Raw genomic sequence first — 20497 nt, 5'->3', positions numbered from 1 at the left:
TATTTTCTGTACCTTTTCCCCCCTTCTCCTCCTCCCACTCCCCTGTTGCTAACCCTCCTTGAGATCTTCATTTCTATGTTTCCACTCCTGATCTAGCTGTCCTTTTAGTTTGCTTTCGTTTTAGGTGTGGTTGTTAATAACTGTGAGTTTGTTGTCCTTTCACTGTTCATGTTTCTTTAACTTCTTTTTCTTCGATAAGTCCCTTTAACATTTCATATAATAAGGGCTTGGTGATGATGAACTCCTTGAATTTGATCTTATCTGAGAAGCACCTTATCTGTCCTTCCATTCTAAATGAAAGTTTTGCTGGATAGAGCAATCTTGGTTGTAGGTCTTTAGATTTCATGACTTGGAATACCTCTTTCCAGCCCTTCTTGCCTGTAAGGTCTCTTTTGAGAAATCAGCTGACAGTCTGATGGGGACTCCTTTGTAGGTGACTGTCCCCTTAGCTCTTGCTGCTTCTAGGATTCTCTCCTTCATTTTAATCTTGGCTAATGTAATGATGATGTGCCTTGGTGTGTTCCTTCTTGGGTCCAACTTCTTTGGTACTCTCTGAGCTTCCTGGATTTCCTGGAAGTCTATTTCCTTTGCCAGATTGGCGAAATTCTCCTTTATTATTTGTTCGAATAAGTTTTCCACTGGTGGCTGTGCCTTTCCCCCTTCTGGTACCCCTATCATTCGGATGTTGGAGCGTTTAAAGAGGTCCTGGAGGTTCCTAAGACTCTCCTCATTTCTTTGAATTCTTGCTTCTTGACTCTTTTCTGTTTGGCCATTATTTGCTTTCTTCTGGTCCACTCCATTGATTTGAGTCCCAGTTTCCTTTTCGTTGCTATTGGTGTCCTGTGCAATTCCATTCATTTCAATTAGTTTCGCCTTCATATATTTGTCTAATTTGTCGGTATAATCAACCAGTTCTGTGAGGATCCTGATCACCAATGTTTTAAACTGTGCGTCTGTGAGTTTCACTATTTCTTCATCGCTTAGATTTATTGGCTCTGGGGCTCTGAGATCCTCCTGCGCCATTCTTGGTCTGTTCGGGCCCTTTAAGTGTGAGAAGCCGGCGCCTTGGATTCCCAGGTCGCTGGGTTGTGACGTTGTATGTATGGGCGTGGCCAGAGCGGGGAATTGGCGACCCCCTCTGCCGCTTCTCACAGCTGGGTGCGGAGGAGCAGTGCCTCAGGTGGTTCACCTGGGCCGGGCCACTCAGAGTCGCTGGGTTATGATGCTGTATGTGGAGGTGGGGTCAGAGCAGGGAAATGGCGGCGCCCTCCACTGCCGCTTACCACAGGGACCCGCCAGGCCAGGTCCAACCGCCCACTCCCTCGCCTGTCCACCCTCGCACAAATGCGCGACCTCAGTCAACACGCAGCCCCGGGCCCGGCTGTCTCCCTGGCGGTCATTCACCTGGTTGCTCGCTGGGTCGCTCACTAGGTCTGACCCTGCGCCTGGATTCCGCCGGCCTGAGTGTGTCTGGCCGAGTCCTCCTGTGCAACCCTGCTCCGCCAGCCACTGGTTTCGCCCCTTACCAGTCAGGCTGAAGAATTTGTTGTTAACGGACTTCTGAAAAGTTCAATTTTCCGTGTTCTGGCTGTGTTTTCTGTTGCTAATATTTAGTTTTCTCTAATCTTGGTTGTGTGAGAAGGCACGGCACATCCACCTATGCCTCCATCTTGGCGGAAGTCTAGGAGGGTTTATTTCCAAGAGGGAATCAAAATTGAAAGAAGTCTATCAAAGAGAATGCTCCATAAAATGGTATTAAATACATATGTGGGTGGATGAAAGTAGGTTTATACTTATTTATATGGAAGATGATATGCAGGCTATAATTATTAGATTAGTTTTAGTACCTCGATCAATGTCACAATGTAAACCTATTTTTGCCCTCCCCTGTATATACATGCATACATCACTGTGAGCTATTTGAAGTAAAAAATGAGATAGCATTATGAACTTTTGATAAGTATAACATGACCTAATGTTGACCTTTGACAGTGGTGAGCATTCTAAAAATATATTATTTTCATTAAATACAGATAATTGGAGAAATATCATTTGTTTCCAGCCTAACATAGGTGGGCTGGAAGAAGAATTTTATTAGCTATTTGTGCTTTTCATTAACAATTCTTGGCTCTTCCTCTAGACAAATGGCAGACTTCTTCTACTGTGCCTCCTTGAAATTAGATATGGCCATGTGACTTTTTTGGTCATTGAAATGTGAGCAAAAGTGATTCATGTCATTTTTAGATGGAGCCAGTGTGCAATTTACTAACTTATCTCCTTTTCTCTGCCACAGTCTTGTACTGTAGGAACTCCAGTATGCTGGGAAAATGAGAAATAACCCTTGATCTTTTAAGCAAATGAAAATTTGAAGTTGTTTGTTTCCATTATATAACCTCCTATCCTATCCTATCATATTCTGTTTATTATGAGAACCATACAATCTATTTCTGAATAAGAGGAGAAACAAAAAGGTAATAGAATGAAAGTCCCCCAAAAATGAAGGTCTATTTTTAGATGACAAGGTCTATTTTTTGGATACACCAACTAGTTTTTGTCTTAACCAATTAAATAAAAATGTAACAGATCATAGAGCTAAACAATCCCTTCAATCTGTATGCAAAAGTTGTTATGTATGTTTGCGTAAGTCACTTAGTGCTTGTCTATACTTTTATACATCATTTGCACTGAAGAGATTTTTAAATAAAATCAGTAATAAAACATGCAAATAATGAAGAAGTCATTCATATAGCTTTTTATTATGTTCTACAACTATTGATATTGTTCAGCTGGCATTATTGAGAAGAAAGAGAATTTCTCCCTTGATAGTCAAGTTTTTAACATGGTGACATTATCAGTATACTATATTATCTTAGAGTTGATCATATGTTATATATTTAAAGTAGCTGTGAGTAGGATGACAACTAGTGGGGGGAAGATAAGAGGGTGGAGGGATTGAGCTAAAAGGAAAAATGTTTCATGGACATTGACCACAGGGTGGGGATTGCTGGGGAGAATTCTATAAGGCGACTAAATGGTAATAGAGAAAAAAAGATTAAATTAAAAAAGAAGAACCCAGCTCAGTAAGTGTTTGTGAGGATCGCATGAGACAAGGGATATAAAATACTTGTTCAAATGCTCAGTATTTAATAAGTAACAAATCATAGCTAAAATTATTTTTAATAAAAAATTAAAAATAAATGAAATATAGTAGCTGTGAAAAACAGTCTTAGGGAATGACTGTGCATATTGAATCACATTTGCTTATTGACTTCCATTATAATTTTGGAATCACTTCCCTGTTAAAGAGAAAATATGTTTGTTTGAAAATGATTGTGAACTACATTTTCAAAGCCTAATATTCACTTTGAGGAACATTATCTTTATCTATGTGCATTTAAGTATCTTATGGAATACTCTACAATAAGTTTGCAGAACAGAAATATTGGTCTGTTTGGTTCTATTCTCTTTTCATTGGTTCTTTCATTAATATCTTCTAAGTGCTATAGGAGACCTCAAAATAAATAAAGCATAGTTCCTATTCCAAGTATGATAGTTGCATAGTTTTTTAGAACATATATTGAATATTAAACTCACAATAGTTGTTTTATGACCTTGGAAATTCTTCTTTACTTCATTAAACTTAAATTTAAAATAAATGCCCTGGGTGGTGTGGTTAAGTGGATTGAGTGCTGGCCTGGGAACCAAAGGGTTTCTGGTTCAATTCTCAGTAAGGGCACATGCTTGAGTTGTAGGCCAGGTAACAGTAGGGAGTGTATGAGAGGCAACCACATAATGATGTTTCTCTCCCTCTTTTTCTCTCATCCTTCTCCTCTGTCTAAAAATAAATAAAAACATATTTTTACAATATATTTTTTAATTTTAATTGTTGTTCAAGTACAGTTTTCTGTCTTTTACTTCCATCCCGCCCCACCTAAAATAAATCTTAAAAAAGTAAAAGGTGGGGAGGGCTGGGTAGGTGGGCTGGGATGGGAGCAAAAGACAGAAAACTGTACTTGAACAACAACAGAAATAAAAAATAAAAAAATAAAATAAAATCACCACGTTTACTCTTAATACACTGTAACACAGTTTACTACCCAAAAATGTCATCAATATAATTTCCATACTGAATTCGAAAAATTTTTTAAAGATTTTATTTATTTATCTTTAGAGGGGAAGGGAAGGAGAGAGGGAGGGAAACATCGATGTATGGTTGCCTTTCGTGCGTCTCCTGCAGGGAACTGGCCTGCAACCCAGGCATGTGCCCTGACTGGGAATCAAACCTCAATTGTCTGGTTCGCAGGCCCGTGCTCAATCCACTGAGCTACGCCAGCCAGGGCCTACATTATTTTTTACTAAATAGAAAACAGACATGTATTTGTATTATGGAATGAAAACTAGAAATTGTGTTAAAAGTAACAGAATAGACCTTAATATAAAGGAAGCCAACTAAGCAAAGCTCACAGAATTAGATAACTTATAGTCAGAATAGAGGTTGAGTCCAGATATGTCATCTTGAGCAGTCATCATTTAATAACAGATACAGGCATACAATTTCTGGAATAAAGAAAGACAAATGTGTTATAAATGGCACAATTTCATGGAAACAAAATTATGGAGATAAATAATAGAGGAACCAATACATTTTTTTAGTGTCTAGCCACTCCTAGATTCTTTAGTATTCTTTGTTCTTTACTGCTTTGTATTTACAGCTTATAGGAAAGGTGTAGCTCTGTAGCCATTCTTTTGGGGCTTCAGTTATTAAGGTAACCCTGACAGGTTCAGGGATAAAGATCAGTTGCTAAGTTTCTCAGGGTGAGTCTTATAGAATGCAGTTATCTCTGTTGATGGAATATTAGCGATCTATCCAGATTAATAGAGGTGCCGGTAGATCTTCAAAGATAAAGGCTTGCCATGAGATATTGCTGGTTTGGTTTCAGTCCACTACAGAAAAGTGAATATTGCAACATAATGAATCACATAAATTTTTGGTTTCCCAGTGTATGTAAAAGTTATGTTTACACTATATTCTAGTCTGTTAAGTATGTAATAGCACATGTGTAGAAAAATGTATATATCTTAATTAAAATATTTTATTGTTAAAAGTGCCAACAACCATCATATGTGACTATTACAAAATGGCACTGATATACTTGTTCAACAGAGGATTGCAATAAACCCTCACTCTTTAAAAAATGCAATGTCTGCAAAGCACAATAAAATAAAGCGCATTAAAATGAGGTATAATAAAATGAGATATGATTATATAAAGAATTTTTAGATACAATATGGGTCTTTTACACCCTTAAAAAATTACTGGCTGAGATTAGGAAAGAGCCATCCATATGTGAAATTGCAAGAGGAGAGAGAGCCATATGTGAACTTCCCAGAAGGACTACATATTTACCTCTGCTTGAAGTGAAACCTATTGTATGGCCAATTGCATTGGTTACTGTAAACCACACAATGAAACCCTACGACAGTGATTTTTTTTTCATTTTTCAAAATAAATTGTCTGTTTTTTAAAGGATTTTATTTATTTATTTTTAGAAATCGGAAGAGAGGGAGAAAGAGAGGGGAAGAAATATCTCTGTGTGGTTGCCCCTTGCGTGAGCTCTACTGGGTACCTGGCCTACAACCCAGGCATGTGCCCTGACTGGGAATTGTACCAGTGACCTTTTGGTTCTCGGGCTGTCACTCATCCACTGAATCATACCAGCCAGGGCAATTTTCAATTGGTGTGATGCAAGAGTTGCACTGATGTGCCACAAGAATTTTTAAAACATGTAATACCTCACTATTTAGCCAGGGGCACTAACCTCTTCCCCCTCACATTGTCAAATTAAAAAATGACAACAGTAAACACAACAATAGCCATCTGGTGTGAATGAATCAAAATTTTACTTATTGTTTTTGTCAGATTGGCAAAAATATACTTTTTGGTGTGCTTCGGAATTATAATAATTTGTTTATGTGTGCCATGTTATGAAATAAGTTAAAAAAATCACTTCTCTATGATGTTTTAAGGAATGAAACAATTTATTTGGTGAAGAGCCACCTCTACAATATAAAAGGTACTAGAAGTCTTCAAAAAGAAGATATTGAAAACAGAAAGTCAATTATATTATGACAAATTGAGAACCATAGTCCAGAGAACTGGTAAGAGTATAAGACCTAGATACTCTCTGAAACTAGAACTGTGATTATTTGTCTTCTGTCTTATTTTTATATTTCCTGCTATGTGGTGTTAGGCAGGGGTTTTCAGGTGAGTGTTTATAGCTAGCAGGAAAAGCAGCACCCTGCAGGTATAGCTAGCTACCATTTAATTTAAGGGCAATGGAACCAGGCCTTTGGGGAGGTACTTACATGGGTCCTTAAAAGGTATTTGTGAGATCTAAGGTGGTGGCAGAGTAGGTGGAGGCTATACTGACCTCCTCCTACCACCAACCTGGAATTACAACTAAATTATAGAAAAATCATGCTGAATAACCACCTGAACACTAGCTGTTCAGGGGAAAAAAAGCCTTATAACCAAGAACTTATGGAAGAAATCACATCACCGCAATGAGACTAGTATGAAGTATCAAGGCAAGAGAGGGGAGGCTAGGCTCATACTGGCAGCAACTAAAGTGCTGGAGAAATATTTGAGAAGCCAGGAAGTTTTCCCCCTAAGAAGTGTCAGGTCTAAACCCCAATCTGGGCTCCTGAGCCTAGAGTACCAGAACTGATAAAGAATCCAAAATAGCATTTGGCTGTGAAAAGAGGCAGAGGTTCTGCCTGCCAGGGAGAGAGGGCTAGAGACACAGATAGCCTCTTAAAGGGACAGCACACAAAACTTTGTTGCCAGCCACTCACTCTGTCCTCTGGCAGAGGGAGGGCAGAGTGGACTAGAGATTCATGAGAAGGGTCTGTGTGGTGGCTCTGGAGAGGGAGCTGAAGGGTATTCAGCAAGGATCCCTGTGTTGAGTAGTTCCCCATACTACAGAAGCTATCTTTCATGGACAGAGCACTCATCCAAGCAGCAACAACTTTAGGGAAAGAAATAGTCCAACTCACAGGAATCTGCTTGCCCCACCCTGTGGAGCTTAAGGCAGGCTTCTGAGTACAGCTGGAGTCTATATCAGTGATGAACCTTAACAGAAAGCCTGCAGGCAGAGGTTGATCTCTGAGAGCTCTGAGAATTTAGCTGACCTTCCACCAGATGCAGTGCTGGTAAAGCCAGGCTTGATGCACAACCTGGTTCTTTCTGCAAATACTCAGGTCCAGCAGAGAAGGTCACAAGCTGAAGATTGCTGATAGCTCCAAAGAGATTACCAGGACCAGCCACATGCAACATCTGACATGGGTCTGCAACAGAGTCTTTGTAGATCTACCTAATACATAGAAACAAACACAAAGAGGCAGCCAAAATGAAAAGCAAAGAAAGAGGCCTGAAATGAAAAAATAAGAAAAATCTCCAGAAGAAGAACAAAATGAAATGGAGTCAAGAGATTTATCAATAAGAGTTTAGAATAATGATTAAAAGGACACACACCAGCAAGAAAAAAGGACATAGAAATCATAACAAAGGACCAGTCAGAAATAAAGAATGCAATATCGGAAATAAATAATACGCAGAAAGAAATAAACAGTAGATTAGATGAAGAACAGAATTTAGTCAGCAATTTGGAAGACATGGTAGAAAAGAACACACAAACAGAAGAGCAAAAAGAAAAAACATAACAAGAGTTTAGGAAACTTTTGAGACAATATGAAATATAATAACATCTGCAACATGGGAATATCAGAAGGAGGACAGAGCAAGCAAGAAAGGGATGGAGAACTTATTTGAAGAAATAATGACCAAAACTTCTCTAACCTGGTGAATGAAAAACACACAAAGTCCAGGATGCACAGAGACTCCCAAATGAGATATACCTAATGAGGCCCACAGCAATAGACATCATAATCATAATGGCAATGCATAAAGACATGGAGAGAATCTTAAAACTCATAAAAGAAAGCAGGTAGTTACCTACAAGGGAGTAAAAATTATACTGTCACCTGAAAACTTATCAGAAACATTTCAGTCCTGAAGTGAGTGGTGTGACTTATTCAAGGAAATGAAAAGCAAGAAGCTACAACCAAGGCTACTTTACTCAGCAAAGCTATCAATTCAAATTGAAGGAGAAATAAATAGCTTTTAAAAGAAAAAAAAAGGAGTTTGTTAACACCAAACCAGTATTGCAACACATGTTAAAAGGCTTGCTTTAGTACAAAAAAGAAGGAAAATGACAAAAAAAAAGAGAGAGAGGAAAGTAGTTAAAAATAAAATGGCAATAATACATATTTATCGATAACATACTTAAATGTAAATGGTTTAAATGTTCCAATTAAAAGACACAGGGTAGCTGAATGGATATGAAAACAACATCCATTTAGCATGCTGTCTCTAAGAGACCTACCTCACATCAAAAGATACACACACACTAAAAGTAAAGGAATGGGAGGCATATTTCGTGCAAATGGGAAGTGTAAAAACCTGAGATACCAATACTTATATCTGACAAAATATACTTTAAAACAAAGACTATAAGTGGATTGAGCACGGGCCTGCGAACCAAAGGGTCGCTGCAGTTTGATTCCCAGTCAGGGCACATGCCTGGGTTGCAGGCCAGGTCCCCAGTGTGGGGTGTGCGCGAGAGGCAACCACACATTGATATTCGTCTCCCTCTCCCTTTCCCTTACCCTCTAAAAATATAAGTAAATAGAATTAGAGATTAAGATGGCAACGGAGTAGGATGGAGCAGATTCCAGCTCCTGTACACATGGGAGAAAATCCTGGCAGATCTACTGAGGAAAAGCACAATCAACCAATGGTTCCCCAGCATTTATGCAATTAAGAGACCAGAGATTGCGACCAGACAGCAGCAGGTCTGTGAGGTCTAAGGGACCTAGGTAAATACAAGAGCGGTGGTGGAGAGGGCCCCAGAGTTGCTGCGGTCAGGGTCCAGAGGCAGCGGTCTGGGACCAGTGCCAGAGGCATCTGCCACAGGAGCCCAGGCACCCAGCAGCCTTGGTAGGTGACCAGTACCAGTTAACAGCTCCCTCCCTCCTCGTCTAAGCAAGTCTGGGAAACACTGGGCAGAGACCTGTCTGCTTGAGTTTATAGAGAGGGTAATAAGGACAAAGGGCCATGTTCAGCTGCGGACTCTGTGGTCGCCAGCCCAGGAGAATTGAGAGGAGCATTGTTGTTACTGGTCTGGCTGGGGATTGGGCTGGGCTGGGAGTCAGGCTTTCTGGAAAAGTTTTTCTTTGGGAAAGTGGACTGAGGGTCTCCTGCCATGGAAGCTTGGCTTGCTTCCCACCCAGCTTGGCAACAATCCAATGTAGGGGCAGAAGAATTTGAGTTCCGCCATAGGACTGGGAAGGACCATACCATATCATGGGGGACGCAAGCAGCCTGGCGGGTGCGCTGGCACCCGCACCCCAGTCTGGCAGTCTGGATGGCACGCACCCATATGCCTATACCCCAGCCCACAGAGAGGTCCTACTGCAACAAGAAAAACTAGTCTGGACAGTTTGAAAACAACAAGGGAAGGTTTTTGTTGTTATTACTATTGTTTTCTTTAGTAACTTTTTTTAGTAATCTTACATTTTTTTAAATTTTATTTTTGCTTTATCTTTCAATGCTTTGTTCCTCTCCTTTCTTTCTCCTGTTTTATTTCTTCTTCCTTTCTTCCCAAACTTGTTGCTTTTTCTTCCCTTCTCCTGCATTTTGTTTTTTGTTTGTTTGTTGTTTTGTTTTCTTATACCCAAAAGAGACACAAACAACTGGGAACTGCAAACAGACCAGAGTGGGACCCAAAGAGGGGGCATCTCAACAGCAGAGACAGAGACACAAATTTCACTTTGCTATAGCAGAGAAGACACAAGTTGCTGCATATTTGTATTATTTTTTCATTATTCTAACTTCTTTTATATTTAATAGTATCTTTGTGTTCCTCCTCTTTCTGTATAGGCTTCTTAGTCTTGGAAAATTATATTGTATTATTTGAAAGGTTTCCCCTGTTCTTTTCTCCAAAGTGTATTGCCAATTTTCTATATTTCAAGCTACTTGTTTTCCTTTAGCACACTACCCAAAGCTCTATACCCCTATAAAGACAGATCACATAGAGTTGTCATATGATTGTTGCTGTAATATTACTGTAAATAATAGCTGTTCTATACAACTGTAAATATTTCACAACAAATCTCATGGATCTTAGTCCACTTCACAGGTTCCTGAAGTATATTACTGTAGTGAATAACTCTATTTGCTCACATGGTACACCTATTTACTATTCTTTACTCTCACCTTACCTCAAAATCTGACCACCCGAAACCTCACTGCTTTCTAGATCCAACTCACAAGACTTCCCTCCCCAACAAGAGGCTTATTTTTTGTCCATTCTTTCTTAAAAGTGGCAAGTTGGGTTGAAGATTACAGTTAATAGTATGTAGAGCCTAAAGATCTTCTATCTCTTCTCTACCAGATGTGACTGTAAATATCATAAAATACTATTCTGCTGTCATAAACGATTTTGCCTTCCCTCCAACTGATCAAGTACACACACACACACACACACACACACACACATACACACAATGAGTAGATGGAAGGGGAGAACATTAAGATACCTGAAGGAGAATGCACCACTGAATTTCACAGGTATTATATCACAGAAGTTCACACCATAAACCTAGGGAGTGAGAACAGGTCAATTTAAGAAGCTGAGGCTATCAAGAAGAGTCTCACAAACAATAAGAAGACAAAGACACAATCCCCAAATAAAAGAAAAGGAGGAAGCCTCAGAAAGAATGTTAGATGAAATAGAGGATAGTCAACGATTAGATATTGAATTCAAAGCACTGGTTATCAGGAAATTCAAAGAGCTCACAATGAGCTACCAGAAACTACAGAAGAGCTACAATGAATGCACTGAAAATTATATCAACATGAAAAAGGAAATAGAAACTATCAGCAAAAGCCAAGAGGAAATGCAGAATACAATCACTGAACTGAAGAACACAGTAGAGGGAATCAAAAGTAGGATCAATGAAGCAGAAGATCAGATCAGCGAGTTGGAGGACAAAGTAGAAAAAAAACTCCCAGAAAGAGCAAGAAAAAGAAAAGAGGCTCAGAAAGAATGAAGAGGGATTAAAAGAAATGCAAGACAATATGACACATAATAATATCCGAATAATAGGAATACCAGAAGGAGAAGAAGAAAAACAAGGGATAGAAAACTTATTCGAAAGAGTAATGATGGAAAACTTCCCTAATTTGATGAGAGAGTAAGTCACACAAATCCAGGAATCACAGAGAGTCCCAATTAAGAGGAACCCAAAGAGGCCCACTTCAAGACACATAATCATAAAAGATTGTGGTTTGATTCCCAGTCAGGGCACATGACTGGCATGCAGGCCAGTTCTTAGCAGGGGCCAGTTACCAGCGGGGGACGCATGAGAAGCAACCATACACTGCTATTTCTCTCCCTCTCTTCTTCCCTTCCCTTCTAAAGATAAACAAACAAATAAAAAATAAAATGTGCTATAAAAGAAGACATACCATCATTAAAATGGCAAAATTCTAACACAGAGAGAGAATCTTAAAGGCAGCAAGGGAGAAAAGAGAAGTAACATACAAGGGAGCCCCAATAAGGTTAGCTACTGACTTCTCAATGAAAATGCTCCAAGAAAGAAGAGAATGGCAAGAAATATTCCAAGTAATGAGAACCAGAGGCCTACAACCAAGGCTACTTTACCCAGCAAGGCTCTCAATTAAGATAGAAGGCCAAACAAATAAAGAGATTTCAAGACAAAAAACGTCTAAAATTATATGCCTCCACCAAAACATCCCTAAAAGAAATACTAAAAGGACTGCTTTAAGGAAAGGAAAGAAAAGAGAGAGACAGAGAGGAACACAAGTACAAAAATGGCAATGAATAAGTACCTATCAATAATAACTTTAAACGTAAATGGATTAAATGCTCCAATTAAAAGACACAGAATGGCTGAATGAATAAGAAACCATGACCCACACATATGCTGCCTACAAGAGACCCACCTCAGAACAAAAAACCTTCACAGACTGAAAGTGAAAGGCTAGAAACAAATTTTCCAAGAAAACAAACAAACAAACAAAAAAAAACCCGGTGTGGCAATTCTCATATCAGAAAAAATAGACTTCAAAAAAAGGGCCATGAAGAACAACCCACTTCATAATACTCAAGGGAAGAATCCACCAGGAAGACATTAACATCATAAATATATATGCACCCAACATAGGAGCACCCAAATATATAAAGAAAATCTTAGAGAACTTCAAGAAAGATATTGACAGCAACATAATTATAGTAGGGGATTTTAACACCCCCACTGTCAAAAATGGACAGATAGTCCAAACAAAATATCAACAAAGATATTGCAGCATTAAACAACATCCTAGATGAAATGGACTTAACTTGTATATATAAAGCCCTTAATCCCAAGGAAGATAAATACACATTCTTTTCAAATGCATATGGAACATTTTCAAAGATAGATCACATGATAGGACAAAAAAACGAGCCACAACAAATTCAAGAAAATTGAAATCATACCAAGTATTTTGTCCGACCACAAGAAACTGAAATTGGAAACCAACCCCAAAGGAAAAAACCGAAAACACACTAATTCATGGAGACTGAATGGTATGCTATTAAACAACGAATGGGTCAAGAGTGAAATTAGGGGATAAACCAAAAAGTTTCTGGAAACAAATGAAATGAACTCATGAAACCTAAAACTTATGGGACACAGTTGAGGCAGTCCTGAGAAGGGAGTTCATAGCAATACAGCTTTACCTAAAGAAGATGAAACATTTCTAACAGACAACCTAACGCTATGCCTGCAAGAGTTTGAGGAACAACAACAAAGACAGCCTATAGCAAGTAGAAGGAAGGAAATAACCAAGATCAGAGCAGAACTAAACCACATAGAGATTAAAAGCATAATTCTAAGGATCAATGAATCCAGGAGCTGGATTTTTGAAAAGATAAACAAAACAGACAAGCTTTTAAGTAGGCTCATCAAGAAAAGAAGAGAGAGGACACAAATAAACATAATCAGAAATGAAAGACGAGAGATTACAACTGACCCCACAGAAATAGAAACGATTGTAAGAAATTACTATGAAGAAATGTATGCCAAGAATTTGGAAAACCTCGGTGAAATGGAAAAAAATTCTAGAAAAATATAACGTTTCAAAACTCAATAAAAAAGAAACAGAAAACCTGAACAGACCAATAATAGCAGATGAAATTGAAGCAGTAATCAAAATATTCACATCACAAAAAGCCTTGGACCAGATGGTTTCACAGGAGAATTCTAAAAAGCATTTAAGGAAGCGCTAACCTCTATTCTTCACAGACTATTCAAAAAATCCAGAAGGATGGAAAACTCACAAACTCTTTTTAAGAAGCAGCATCATCCTAAATCCAAAACCAGATAGAGACACAACAAAGAAAGAAAACTTCCGGCCAATATGGCTGATGAATTTAAGACTCTAAAATCCTCAACAAAATATTGGCAAACTGCATCCCACAATACATTAAAAAGATCATTCACCATGACCAATTGGGATTCATCCCAGGGATGCAAGGATGGTTCAATATTAGGAAATCAGTAAATGTAATACATCACATAAACAAAAGCAAAAACAAAAACCACATCATCATATCAATAGATGCAGAAAAAGCTTTTGATAAAGTATAACACCTATTTGTGATAAAGGCACTCAGCAAAGTGGGAATAGAAGGAGCATTCCTCAATATAATAAAGGCCATATATGAGAGACCTACAGCAAATATCATACACAATGGGAAAAAAAACTAAAATCTTTTCCACTAAGATCAGGAACAAGACAGAATTTTCCACTTTCACCACTTCTATTCAATATCATATTGGAAGCTTTAGCCAGAGGAATCAGATAAGAAAAGAAAAGAAAAAGCTTTCATATAGGAAAGGAGGAAACAAAACTGTCATTGTTTGCAGATGACATGATAGTATACATGGAAAAGTCCTATAGACTCTACCAAAAAACTGGTCAAACTAATTAATGAATTTGGCAAAACAGCAGGATACAAAGTCAATATCCAGCAATCGAAGGCATTTTTGTATACTAACAGTGAATCAGCAGAAGCGGAAATCAAGAAAAAAATCCCATTTGATATAGCAAAAAGAAAAATAAAACATCTGGGAATAAACCTAACCAAGGCGGTAAAGAACTGTATGCAGAAAACTACACGACACTGAAGAAAGACATCAAGGAAGACATGAACAAATGGAAACATTTGTTTCCATACTGTGTTTATGGACTGTGTTTCCATACTGTGTTTCCACAGTTTCCATACTGTGTTTATGGACTGGAAGAATTAACATCATGAAAATGTCCATACTACCCAAAGCAATTTACAGATTCAATGCAATACCTATTAAAGTACCAATGGCATACTTCACAGACATAGAAAAAACACTTCAAAAATTTATATGGAACCATAAAAAACCCCGAATAGCAGCCTCAATTTTGAGAATTGCGAAGAAGAACAAAGTAGGAGGGATCACAATACCTGAAACCAAAGTGTGTTACAAGGCCACTGTAATCCAAACAGCATGGTACTGGTATAAACACAGGCACATAGACCAATGGAATACAACAGAGAGCCCAGAAATAAACCCAACTCTCCACAGTCAATTAATATTTAACAAAGGGGGCAGTAACGTAAAATGGAGTAAAGATAGCCTCTTCAACAAATGGTTCTGGGAGAAATGGACAGCTATGTGCAAAAGATGAAACTTGAGCACCAACTTATACCATACACCAAAATAAATTCAAGATGGATAAAAGACTTAAATATAAGCCATGACATCATTAAAGTCCTAGAGAAGAACATTGGCAGGAATATCTCAGATATTTTATGCAGCATCATTTTCATTGATATATCCCCTAGAGAAAGGAATATAAAGGAAAGAATAAACAAATTGGATGTGATCAAAAAACTAAACTTCTTCGTGGCTAAAGAAAACAATATTAAAATAAAAAGACAACCAACCGTATGGGAAAACATATTTTCCAGTGATACCTTAGACAAGGGTTTAATCTCCAAAATATAAAAAGAACTTACACAACTTCACTCTAAGAAGACAACTAACCCAATTAAAAAATGGGAAGAAAACTTGAACAGATACTTCTCTAAGGAGGACATACAGAGGATCCAGAGACACATGAAAAGATACTCAATATCACTAGCTATCAGAGAGATGCAAATTAAAACCACAATGAGATACCACTTTACACCAGTCAAAATGGCCATCAGAAACAAAGCAACAAACAGGAAATGTTGGAGAGTTTGTGGGGAAAAGGGGACCCTAGTTCACTGTTGGTGGGATTTCAGACTGGTACAACCATGATGGAAAACAGTATGGAATTTTCTCAGAAAACTAAAAATGGACCTGCCTTATGAACCAGCAATTCCACTGTTGGGATTATATCCTAAGAACCCTGAAACATCAATCCAAAAGAACCTATGCACCCCAAACTTCATAGCAGCACAATCTACATTAGCCAAGATTTGGAAGGAACCTAGTTGCCCAGCAGTAAATGAATGGATCAAAAAATTATGGTATATATACACAATGAAATTCTATGCAGCAGAAAGAAAGGAGCTCCTACCCTTTACAACAGCATGGATGGAATTGGAAAGCATTATGCTGAGTAAAATAAGCCAGGTGTTGAAAGACAAATACCATATGATCTCACCTTTAACAGGAAGTTAAACAACAAAATAAACAAGCAAGCAAAATATAACCAGAGACTTTGAAATGAGGAGCAAACTGACAGTAACCAGAGAGGAGGGGGGAGAGGGATAATGGGGGGAGGGCCATCAATGAACCTGTATAAAGGACACATGGGCAAAACCAAAGGATGTGGGTTCAAGGGTAGGTGGCAGGGATGGGTGGGCCAGAGCGGCATGGTGGGGGGGGATGGAGACAATTGAACAACAATAAAAAATACAGAAAAACTTTTTTTAACATAGTACATAATACAGGGTAAGGGCTCAAAATGTAAAAAATAGTACCTTTTTGTAAAGTCATTGTTGAGAAATTCTAAAAGGTCAGGATTTAACACTTGAATGATCTTGGAAGCTAATTATCTACATAAGGGGTATAATTCAAAGGATTTCCTTTATTGTGCATAATTTTTAAAAATTGAATTAAATTTCACATAAAATAACAACCATTTAAAAATGAACAATTCAGTGGCATTTAGTACAATCACAATATTGCATAATTTTATCACCCCAGAGGAAATTTTGTGCTATTTCAATAGTTGCTTCCCATTTCTCACCCCTCCTTGCTCTGGTAACCACCAACTTATATGCTGTCTGTGTCTATTTTCCTGTTTTCGATATTTTCTATAAATAGAATCATATGTGAAAAAAAGAATTTAAAAGTCCCTCCATGTGTGTTATCCTTATGAGATAAAGGTGAAATGAAACGAAATCATGCAGGTCTTCCTTGTTTACAATTCATATCAAGTGGAACCTGAAAGAATGTTTTTGGATTCATTCAACATCCTTCTCCTGTCTCATAAACTCATGAAATATCCCTTCTTTTTTCTTCATAGCTTTTTTAAATTTTTTTTATTGATTATGCTGTTACAGTTGTTCTATTCCCCCTTTCATTCCCCTCCACCCTACCCCCCATCCCCACCATTACCCCCTTTAGTTTATGATCATGTGTCTCAAGTCCTTTAGATTCTATATTTCCCATGCTATTCTTGCCCCCCCATCTATTTTCTATCTACTGTCTATGCTACTTATTTTCTGTACCTTCTCCCCCCTTCTCCTCCTCCCACTCCCCTGTTGCTAACCCTCCTTGAGATCTTCATTTCTATGTTTCCACTCCTGATCTAGCTGTCCTTTTAGTTTGCTTTTGTTTTAGGTGTGGTTGTTAATAACTGTGAGTTTGTCCTTTCACTGTTCATGTTTCTTTAACTTCTTTTTCTTAGATAAGTCCCTTTAACATTTCATATAATAAGGGCTTGGTGATGATGAACTCCTTGAATTTGATCTTATCTGAGAAGCACCTTATCTGTCCTTCCATTCTAAATGAAAGTTTTGCTGGATAGAGCAATCTTGGTTGTAGGTCTTTGGATTTCATGACTTGGAATACCTCTTTCCAGCCCCTTCTTGCCTGTAAGGTCTCTTTTGAGAAATCCACTGACAGTCTGATGGGGACTCCTTTGTAGGTGACTGTCCCCTTAGCTCTTGCTGCTTCTAGGATTCTCTCCTTCATTTTAATCTTGGCTAATGTAATTACCATGTGCCTTGGTGTGTTCCTTCTTGGGTCCAACTTCTTTGGGACTCTCTGAGCTTCCTGGATTCCCTGGAAGTCTATTTCCTTTGCCAGACTGGGGAAATTCTCCTTTATTATTTATTCAAATAAGTTTTCCACTGGTGGCTGTGCCTTTCCCCCTTCTGGTACCCCTATAATTCGGATGTTGGAGTGTTTAAAGATGTCCTGGAGGTTCCTAAGACTCTCCTCATTTCTTTGAATTCTTGCTTCTTGACTCTTTTTCTGTTTGGCCATTATTTGCTTTCTTCTGGTCCACTCCATTGATTTGAGTCCCAGTTTCCTTTTCGTTGCTATTGGTGTCCTGTGCAATTCCATTCATTTCAATTAGTTTCGCCTTCATATATTTGTCTAATTTGTCGGTATAATCAACCAGTTCTGTGAGGATCCTGATGACCAGTGTTTTAAACTGTGCGTCTGAGAGTTTTGCTATTTCTTCTTCGCTTAGATCTATGGGCTCTGGGGCTTTGAGATATTCTTGTGACATTTTTGGTCTGTTCTGGCCCTTTAAGCGTGAGAAGCGGTGCCTTCGACTTTCAGGTGGCTGGGTTGTGACGCTGTATGTGGGGGCATGGTCAGAGCGGGGAAATGGCGACCCCCTCTGCTGTTTCTCACAGCTGGGTGAGGATCAGCGCATTAGGTGGTTCACCTGGGCTGGGCCACTCAGAGTCGCTGGGTTATGATGCTGTATGTGGAGGTGGGGTCAGAGCAGGGAAATGGCAGTGCCCTCCACTGCCCCTTGCTGCGCGGACCCGCCTGGCCCCGGTCCAACCGCCCACTCCCTCGCGTGTCCGCCCGCGCACAAATGCACGAGCACAGTCAACACGCAGCACTGCTCCCCGCTGTCTCCCCCGTGGTCGCTCACCTGGTCGCTCGCTGGGTCGCTCACTAGGTCCAACCCTGCACCTGGATTCCACGCGTATGGATTTAGCGCGCTTGAGTCCATCCGACCGAGTTTTCCTGTGCAACCCCGTTTCACCAGCCGCTGGTTTCGCCCCTTACCTGTCAGGCTGAAGAATTTGTTGTTAACGGACTTCCAAAAAGTTCAATTTTCCGTGTTCTGGCTGTGTTTTCTGTTGCTAATATTTAGTTGTCTCTAAACTTGGTTGTGTGAGAAGGCATGGCACATCCACCTATGCCTCCATCTTGGCGGAAGTCCTCTCTTCATAGCTTTTTAAAAAATTTTATTTTATTTATTGTTGTTCAGTTACAGTTGTCCCATCTTTTTTCCAACTGCTCACCCATATGCTGTTCCTTGCAATCCCACAGTCAATCCTCCCATTATCCATGCCCACAAGTTCTCTATTTGTTCTTCTACTTGCCTCTTCCCCTTCTTTCCTCTGTTATCCTCTTCTCTCACCTCTACCCTCTGGGCACTCTCAGTTTGTTCTTTATTTCCAAGTCTCTGGTACTATTTTGCTCATTTGCTTGTTTTGTTCATTAGGATCCATTTATAGAGGAGAACATATGGTATTTGTCTTTCACAGTCTAGCACAATTCTTTGCAGTTCAATACATGCTGGCAAAAAGGGTAGGATTTCCTTCCTTCTTTTTGCTGTCTGGCACTCCACTGTGTAAATGTACCACACTCTTCTGATCCACACAGTTATGGTAGTCTTTCTTTACTTCTCATTTTACATGCCTACCCATTGTTCTAGCACTTGGCTTTTGTATATAACACTGCTATGAACATTGCTGTGTATAGGTTTTTTTTGAATTGGTGATTCAGCATTCTTAGGATATAGTCCCAAGCAGTGCAATCACTGGATTGAAAGGCAGTTTCATCTTTAATTATTTGAGAAAATTCCATACTCTTTTCCACAGCAGCTGTACCAGTCTGCATTCCCACCAACAGTCTATTAGGGTTCCCTTTTCTCCACAACATTGCAAGCAGTTGTTGTTTGCTGACTTATTAACGATGGTCATTATGACTGATGTGAAGCAGTATCTCATTGTGGTTTTAATTTGCACATCTCTATTATCTAGTGATGTTGCACATATTTTCATATGTCTCTGGGCCCTCTGCATAGCCTCCTTGGAGAAGTGTCTGTTCAGGATCTTTGTCCATTTTTAATTGGACTGTTTGTATTCCTGGTGTGGAGTCCAGTGAGTTCTTTATATATATTGGAGAGCAAACCCCTGTCTGAGGTATCATTGGCAAATATGTTTGCCCATATGGTTGGTTCTCTTTCAATTTTATTAATGTTCCCTTTAGCCATGCAGAAGCTTTTTAGTGTGATGTAGCCCAATTTATTTTTTCTTTCCTACATATTTCTTGCCCTAGAGGATGTATACGTGAAAACACTGCTGTGTGCAATATCTGAAATTTTCCTGCTGTTTTCCTCTAAGACTTTTATGGTGTCATATGGCAGACCCTGGCCAGCAGAGTCTGCCTGTTGTGGCTTACAGCAAGAATAAATGCACTGGCAACAACAATCTTGTGGAGAAAAGGGAACAGAAATGACTATTCTCTCAAGGGGAGAGTGCCTATGGGTGCCTTGGCCACTCCCTCAAGAAGGAAGTGCCCTGACCTTTGCCTAGACAGGCTTTTATTGTTTCCCTGGGGATCTTACATCATAGAAAGATTTATTATCTATTACATAGAATATTACTGTCGACATTTTAGGTACAATCAAGAAAATGAAAATAATATGTAGAGGGGAATGACGATGAGCTGATTAGCTCTGTCCTTGGGAGACCTCATACAGGCTTTGGAAATTACCTTGAAGATAGACAATACACATTTGTTGTTTTAGACCAGGGTGATGGAGTTTTAGCAAGAGCAATCCATAACAATCTGTATGCATTTTCTAGGCCTGATTCCCATGGGAAAGCTTGGTTCGAAGCTCTGGCTCCTGCCCTCCACTTCGCTTCTGTAGGTTTTCTATACAGAGCTAAGTCACATTTGCCAGGCCAAAACAAACCAGTCCCCTACAGTGTCAGGACTTATATTTCATTACTTTATCCATCTTGAGATTATTTTGGTGTATGGTGTAAGTAGGTGGCCTTGTTTCATTGTTTCACATGCACTTGTCCATATGTCCCAAAATCATTTACTGAAAAGACTGTTTGTACTCCATGTC

Source organism: Artibeus jamaicensis, unplaced genomic scaffold (genome assembly GCF_021234435.1).
Source record: "Artibeus jamaicensis isolate MK-2021 breed Jamaican fruit bat unplaced genomic scaffold, CSHL_Jam_final scaffold_461, whole genome shotgun sequence".
In the NCBI taxonomy this organism is placed as follows: Eukaryota; Metazoa; Chordata; class Mammalia; order Chiroptera; family Phyllostomidae; genus Artibeus; species Artibeus jamaicensis.
Note: the sequence above shows the minus strand (reverse complement) of the source record.